This window comes from Jaculus jaculus, chromosome 3 (genome assembly GCF_020740685.1).
Source record: "Jaculus jaculus isolate mJacJac1 chromosome 3, mJacJac1.mat.Y.cur, whole genome shotgun sequence".
NCBI lineage: Eukaryota > Metazoa > Chordata > Mammalia > Rodentia > Dipodidae > Jaculus > Jaculus jaculus.
In genome coordinates, this window is record NC_059104.1 from 88,680,255 (window position 1) to 88,688,766 (window position 8,512).

At 40.8% G+C, this 8,512-nt stretch overlaps 1 pseudogene; it reads left to right on the top strand.

The window, feature by feature from the left end:
* The first annotated feature begins 1,910 nt into the window (after nucleotides 1–1,910).
* On the top strand, nucleotides 1,911–6,552 carry LOC101603268 (annotated as a pseudogene).
* Nucleotides 6,553–8,512: the final 1,960 nt, after the last annotated feature.

Genomic DNA, 8,512 nt, shown 5'->3' on the forward strand with positions numbered 1-8,512 from the left:
ACATGGGATTATAAGCATGTATTCTCATGTGTTTGGATTTTCAATTCAAAATACTTTTGAGATTCAACTGTACTATTATCTAAATCAGACATCTACTCTATTTAATTGCAGAGATATGTAATAATTTGTGTAACCTTTTCACAAATAAATCGATATTTGGCTTTTAGTTTTTATTTATAATAAAATAATGTTGCTATTAACATTCTAATATGTGTCTTTATATGTATACATTTGTGCTGGATGTGTACCCAGGGAATTCCTGAGGCATAACACCATGCATATGTTCATCTGTGTGGTTTCCTAAGTGGACATATCACTATCTCCTTCACCAACAGTTGATGACAAGGTTAGTTGCCTCACATTGTTGCCATTACTTTTTTCTAATTGAAGTTTAAAGTCATTTAAAAATATTTTGTTTATTTATTTGAGAGAAAGAGAGAGAGAGAGAATGGGCACACCAGAGCCTCTAGCCACTACAAATGAACTCCAGACACATGCACCACCTTGTGCATCTGGCTTATGTGGGAACAGGGGAATCAAACCTCAGTCCTTTGGCTTTGCAGGCAAGCACCTTAACAGCTAAGCCACCCCTCCAGCCATTAAAGTTATTTATGAATGTGTGGAAAAGTAGTGCACTGTATTTTAAAATTTTTATTTATTTATTATTTTCTCTGGGTGTACGGGCACACATACAATGGTACACATGTATAGGTCAGAGAGCAACTTCAAGGTGTCTGTGCACCATCTTTCTTCCTTTCTTCCTTCTTTTCTTTTTGAGATGGGGTTTTACTCTAGCTCAGGCTGACATAGACTTCACTGCTAGACTTGAACTCACAATGACCTTTCAACCTCCGCCTCCAGAGTGCTGGGATTAAACGTGTTGGCCACCAAGCCCTGCTCTACCTTCTCTGAGACAGGATTTCTTGCCCCTGCAAACCAGCTTCCAGACTGCAAAGGAACATAGCTTAAATGGCTTAGGAATGAACAGAATACCATGGCACTTGTTATAGTCAGGTTTGCATTGCTGGCAGAAATCACCCAGCCAAATTCAGCTTGTGGGAAAAAGAGGTTTATTTTGGCTTACAGACTTGAGGGGAAGCTCCACTATGGCAGGGGAAAATGATGACATGTGCAGAGGGTGGACATCACCCCCTAGCCAACATCAGGTAGGCAACAGGAACAGGAGAGTGTGCCAAATACTAGCAAGGAGGAGCTGGCTTTAATACCCATAAGCCCGCCCCCAACAACACACCTCCAAGTGCCTTTAATTTCCAATTGCCATCAGCTGGGGAACCTAGCATCCAGAACACCTAAGTTTATGGGGGACATCTGAATCAAACCACCACTGCACCTTTCTTTAAAGTTATAACTGCTACTTTTTTTTTTCCCACTAAAAGGAAGTCATTGAATCTAGGCCATATCCAAGAAGATGTGAGTCAGGGCTCCACATTTTGAAGGGATGTCAATGAATCGGTGTACTATTTTAAGCTATTATATTGGGAAAGTGATATATTTGAGGAAATTATATATTTTTAATCCAAATGCCAAATTTACTACTGTACCATTAATAATACCTTCATATCAACATTTTGTTATATAATTTTAAATACATAGCCTAATTGAGAAAATTTTATAGAGAACACTGGCAATCCTTAATTTTATCATTAGCATTTATTTGGATTACTTTGTTACACATATATCTATCCCTTTATCTATGCATCAATCCATGTATATTTAAAAAACATTTTACTTTTATTTATCTACTTGAGAACAGAAAGAGGCAGAAAGAGAGAATGGGTGCCCTTAGTGTGGCAAGGAGGAGGCTCACTTCCTACAAATGTCCCTTTCATAGGCTAGACTGTCTCACTGTGTGGCATGTGTCCTTTTCTAAAGTGAGCAAGCTCAGAAACATGGATGCATCAGACCCAGAGCTGTTGCTGAAGACCTTGAGTTTGCTCTTTGTGATGCTGATGAAGAAGATGCTGGGAAGCATAAGGACACAGGGCATAAGGAATACTGATCTAGCGATTACAGTATTGCATCAGCACCAGAAGAACATTGATGTATCCTATAGGCTAGAGTGTAAGAGAGGTAAGGACTAATGACTAACCCAGGATAGTTTTAATACAAGGTACAGTGTCTGCTGTTGATCCAATCAATCCTTTTTACAAATATCACAACTAGTGGAGATCTGACCTGACCTGATGAAATATGATGACATTTGGTTGCCAGTCACTATATAGCCCTTTTCATGACAAGTCAATGAAAAAGTAGAATTGTAACATGACTTTTCAACACAAAGTTCACCAGTATTTTAGGGATAATATCAAAATAATTAAAGATATTCTCAGTGACTCATATCTGATGAAAGCCATGGGTTTGATCACTGGCATGTGTGTGCATGCATATACACCCCCCACCCCCATACCCCATCCCACCCCACCCCCACCATGGTGTATCTAGACAGGCCATGTGTATAAGTGTTGATGGAACTTGGCTGGATGAAGTTTGAACATAAAGATGTAAAAGTTAGAAGACCATGAAGAACCTGCTGCAAATGCCTCATGTGCCTTGTCTGTGATAGGGTGACATGTCCCCAAAGCAAAATAAGAATAAAAACCAAGAAATTGGACAAATGTACAAAACACATATGTTATACCAGTTATATGTTTATGAAAAATTGTATTTAAGTTTGTGGATATATACATATATATATATGATGAAAGAAAATAGGACATAGCACTTTGCATATTTATGCCAATAGCTCAATTTGTTTTTTATGCAAATGAAAATGTTTTGCATAAGCAAATTGGGAATTGGGCTGAAGCTCTAGGATTGCTGAAAAGCCAGGATCCATGATGAGGCAGGGAACAGTGTTCTGCTAGAGAAGGGTCAGATTATAACCAAGAATATTGTACATTCAAAGAATTTGGCACATGATACTTGGAGCATAGTTTGTCCTCATAAGTTGAAAGGACTAGGAAAGAAGATGAGATCTAGAATTGTTCTTTCTGGCTTCAAAGGCTCAGGGAAATTCAGGTTAGGGACTGGTTACAAGTAGTTAGGACTGGAAATAGAAAACAACACAGATCAAAGAAGAAATGTTGATTAGGGAAGCAAATCCCCTCATCTGTATGCACTTTGTATTGGGAGTCCCAAGATGTCTGCCTGTCCTTCACTTCCTCTTTTTTTTTAAAATTTATTATTTATTTATTTATTTGAGAGCGACAGACACAGAGAGAAAGACAGATAGAGGGAGAGAGAGAGAATGGGCACGCCAGAGCTTCCAACCTCTGCAAACGAACTCCAGATGTGTGCGCCCCCTTGTGCATCTGGCTAACGTGGGACCTGGGGAACCGAGCCTCGAACCAGGGTCCTTAGGCTTCACAGGCAAGCGCTTAACCGCTAAGCCATCTCTCCAGTCCCCTTCACTTCCTCTTCTCAAGTCACATCTTCCCCTGAAGATGTCAACTGCTCTTTGGTTTACTGACTTTTATATTTTCATGCTTTGTTCTCACATCACTGGTTTCCCACTTTCAGAGTCAGTTAGTGGTCCAGGCAGAACAACTGGCAGTTGATGGTAATTGCATGTTGGTGCCCAAGGACTGTGCAGAAGTCTTAAGACACTTGAAACAGAAAAGGCAGGTTGAAGTTTTGTCTTTTTATAATATGAAACCCAGGAGATAATACCAGGGCATGTTTTCATAACCTTGGACCTTGGACTTGGTGGATTCTTAGATTGTCACAAAAAGAATAAACAACAAAACTGAAAATAAATAAATAAAACGTAGATATTTCTCTAAATATCTATATCTATATCTATATCTATCTATCTATCTATCTATCTATCTATCTATCTATCTATCTATCCTCAACCAGTATATGAAAAAGATACTCTACATGACTACTTATGAAACCTACAATGAGAAACTATTGTGTTTCCAGTGAATGGCTATAATAAACATCACTGGCAATAAGAAATGTTTGTGAGGCTATAGAGAAATTGAAACTCTTGTACTTAAAAAAAGTGTTTTTTTTTTGAAATATAATTTACACATCATGCATTTCACTTATTTAAAGACTATAATCACATGATTTTCAGGATGTTCCCAGGTTTGTACAACCATAACCACAATCAACTCTATAGCACTTCTATCACACAGAAAGCATCTCCATAATCATTAGCATTCATTTCCACTGTCTCCTCCAATGTATTTCCAAACTCTCGCCCTGCCCCCGAGCTACTATTTTACTTTCTGTGCCTATATTTGTGCTTTTATTCCTCTTATCCAGTCATAATTACATATCTTATGACTAACATCTTTCCACCCCCTCTCTACCCTAACTACCCAAGCCTGTAGTGACTACTTTTCTCTTCTATCCTCTCATGATTCCAGTTTCTTTAGCTTTTGCACATGAATGAGATCATGTGGCATTTGTCTTTCTGTGCTTGAATTCATCCATGCTGTTAGAAATGCCATTTTTTGCATGTGTAGCATGTGAGGTGTGTGTGTGTGTGTGTGTGTGTGTGTGTGTGTGTGTGTGTGTGTGTGTAGGGTATGCATGTGTGTATGCAGATGCTTCCCCATGCATGCATGAGTGTATCCCAGAAGGGAACATTGAGTTCCCCCTTCTTCCACATATTTCCTTGAGACCGAGTCTTTTATCTGAATTCAGAACTGTCATTTTTGTGAGTTCCAATGGGTCTCCCATCTCTGCTCCCTATAGGACTGGTTGCAGGCATGCATGGTGGCCACACGTAGCTGTTTATGTGGGTGCTGAAGAATCGAATTTAGAGTGTCTCAGGCCCTCTCAGGGTCACATGCTTGTGTGGCATAGTTGTGAACTTAACTATTGATCCACCTTTCCAGCCCCTCCCAGGAGCCCGTTTTTTTTTTTTTTAATTTTTAATTTTTTTTTTTAATGACTTCATAGTGTTCCATTGTGTATACACCACACTTTATTTATCCATTCCTCCATTGATGGACACGTTGGTTCACTTCTATGTCTTAGATGATGGGACTGGCACTACAATAAACATGGGTGTGCAGATAGTTTAATACACTGATTTAATTTCTTTGGATATATGCATTCCTAGCAGTAGGATTGTGGATCATATGGCAGCAGTATTTTTTAAAAATATTTTTGGGCTGGAGAGATGGCTTAGCCGTTAAGCGCTTGCCTGCGAAGCCTAAGGACCCCGGTTCAAGGCTCGGTTCCCCAGGTCCCACGTTAGCCAGATGCACAAGGGGGCGCACGCGTCTGGAGTTCCTTTGCAGAGGCTGGAAGCCCTGGCGCGCCCATTCTCTCTCTCTCTCCCTCTATCTGTCTTTCTGTGTCTGTCGCTCTTAAATAAATAAATAAATAAATAAATAAATAAAAGAGAACATTTAAAAAAAAATATTTTAGGCTGAGGCAGGACAGGCGGCGCGGCGGGAACGCTGCGAGGGGAGGGTGCGCAGCCGGTTGCTGTCTGCAGCCCAGTCTGCCCCGAGCGCGGTGGCGGCTAGCTGGACCCGCGCCCCGCCTCAGCGCCCAGGGGACATGCAGCAGAGAGGATGAGCCAGAGGGACACGCAGGGGGATGCGGTGGCACAGTGGGAGCTATCCTGACATGTCCACTGGAGGTTGTGAAAACATGACTGCAGTCATCATCTACATCTCTGAAGTTCAGCTGAACACCATGGCTGGAGTCAGTGTTAACCGAGTGGTGTCTCCTGGTCCTCTCCACTGCCTAAAAGTGATCCTGGAAAAAAGAGGGGATTGGGCCCCAATTTAGTAGGGGTGGTCCCTTCTAGAGCCATATACTTTGCTGCTTAGTCAAACTGCAAGGACAAGTTGAATGCTATTTTTGATCCTGAGTCTACCAAGGTACACATGATTTCAGCTGCCATGGCAGGCGTTTACTGTACATTTCTCCCGAGAAAAGAGTGAGATCGTGTCATCTCATGCTCCCCATCCGCAGGTCACTTCCTGTAGAAATATGGACTAACTTAAACCTCGTTTTACTGCCATCACTGCCACCAACTCCATTTGGCTCATAAAGACTTGGTTACAGCTTGATGCAAGGAACCGTGGGGAAAAGCAAATGGGTGCTTTTGAATGTGTTGGTAAAGTGTATCAAGCAGATGGACTCAGAGGGTTTTACAGGGGCATGTCTGCTTCATATGCTGGCATATCGGAGACTGTTATCCACTCTGTTATTTATGAAAGCATAAAGCAGAAAGTCCTGGAATGGAAGACTGCTTCTGTGATAGACAGTGACGAAGATTCTGTGAGGGAAGCATCCGACTTTGTGAGAATGATGTTAGCTGTTGCCACGTCAAAGACTTGTGCCACAGCTGTAGCATATCCACATGAAGTTGTAAGAACAAGACTACGTGAAGAAGGAACAAAATACAGCTCATTTTTTCAGACACTGTCTTTGATTGTTCAAGAAGAGGGCTATCGGTCTCTCTACTGTGGTCTAACAACTCATCTGGTGAGACAGATTCCAAACACAGCCATTATGATGGCCACCTATGAATTGGCAGTCTACCTACTCAATGGATAGCACCATGGGCTGCTGTGCTACTGCCAGGGAAGACTAAAAGATCACAGAGGACCATGGCATGTCAGAGCCAGCATGGTGGGTGAAGAAAAGTAGCTTGGGAACATGCTTCAGTGAAGTTTGGTTGTAGGAATAAGGTAACTGCACCACATTACCTAGGTTTTCAGTAATGTGAGCAAGCTCTGGGTGACCTCTAAGGAAATGCTTTTAGAAGCATTCCTTTCTCAGAATTGCCATTTTCTCTACTATGTTGACCAGATGTGGTTGTATTTTATTAATTTATGGCATTCAGAATATAGTGTTTATTCCATGAGTATTTTTCAGTCTTTTAAATGAAGCCATCCTTGGTTATATACTGTAATGTAATTATCCAAAGATAATATTGACAGTTAAACTTTCTATCTCCTAGCTTTCCCTGTAATAAACTATAAAATAATAGCAATGGTAATATCCTTGGTCTATTATCCCATTTTCTTGAGAGAACCTGGCACAATATTTTAAATTTAATTACATGGTATAAGTAGTCACTGTTTTTGACAACCAGTTGTTGCAGTGTGTCTAAATACCTGTACATTTTCAACATTAAAATGTTTTGGTTTCCTCAACTAACAAGTCTTAATGTGGACTTTAAAATTTTTTTTTTTATTATTTATTTGAGAACGACAGACACAGAGAGAAAGACAGATAGAGGGAGAGAGAGAGAATGGGCGCGCCAGGGCCTCCAGCCTCTGCAAACGAACTCCAGACGCGTGCGCCCCTTGTGCATCTGGCTAACGTGGGACCTGGGGAACTGAGCCTCGAACCGGGGTCCTTAGGCTTCACAGGCAAGTGCTTAACTGCTAAGCCATCTCTCCAGCCCTTAATGTGGACTTTTAACATACCAAATACACATTGTTAAGAATTTGAGTCTATAAAATAAACTAATAAAATGCTGAAAAAAGAAAAAAATTACTTATTTATTTGAAAGAGAGAGGGAAGGGAGAGGAGAGGAGAGGAGAGGAGAGGGAGTAAGTAAATAGCATGCCAGGACCTCCAGCCACTGCAAATGAACTCCAGGCTCATGTGCTACCTTGTGCATGTGGATTACGTGGGTACTGGGGAATTGAACCTGGTTCCTTAGGTTTTATAGGCAAGCACCTTAACTGCTAAGCCATCCCTCCAGTCCCAGGGGTACTATTTCTTTTTCTACTTAATTTTTTTAAAAAAACTTTAAAATATTTTTATTTATTTGAGAGAGCGAGAAAGACAGAGAGAGAATGGGTGTGCCAGGGCCTCTATCACTGCAAATGAACTCCAGATGCCTGTGCCATCTTGTGCATCTGGCTAACATGGGTACTGGGGAATTGAACCTGGGTCCTTTGGCTTTTCAGGCAAGTGCCTTAACCACTAAGCCATTCCTCCATCCTGCGGGGGTAGTATTTTTAATTAATAATTTATTTTTGGACTACTTCCATACTGTTTTCTATAAAGACCATGCTAATTTACATTCTTTAACAATACCTGTCCCTGTGTTTCATCTTTTTCTTTTTCCTGGGCAAAAGACTCACTAAGCTTCCATTTGCAGTAATAAAGGCAGGGAAATCCACATTTCATCATAAGATTTACACTTTAAATTATGGTGCCATTACAAAATTTACAGGAAAATAGATGTAATTGGAAAATATGATATGAGGTAACCCAGGTTCAGAAGACAAGTACTAAGATCTGGTGTGGAGGTGCATATCTTTACTCCCAGCACACGGGAGGCAGAGGTAGGAAGATTGCCATGAGTTTGTATGTGAGCAAGTGTGCAGGCCAGGAAACTAGAAAGGATCCCATGAAATGAGACAAAGAGGCTTTCAAGGAGGGAGGTGGAGAGGGTAGTAGAACACACATGATACTGAAGGACAAGCTTTCTCATAATTTACTTAGGAACAGAGGCCCGAAAGAGAGAACATGCCTTGCTGAATTAGAACTTGTGTTT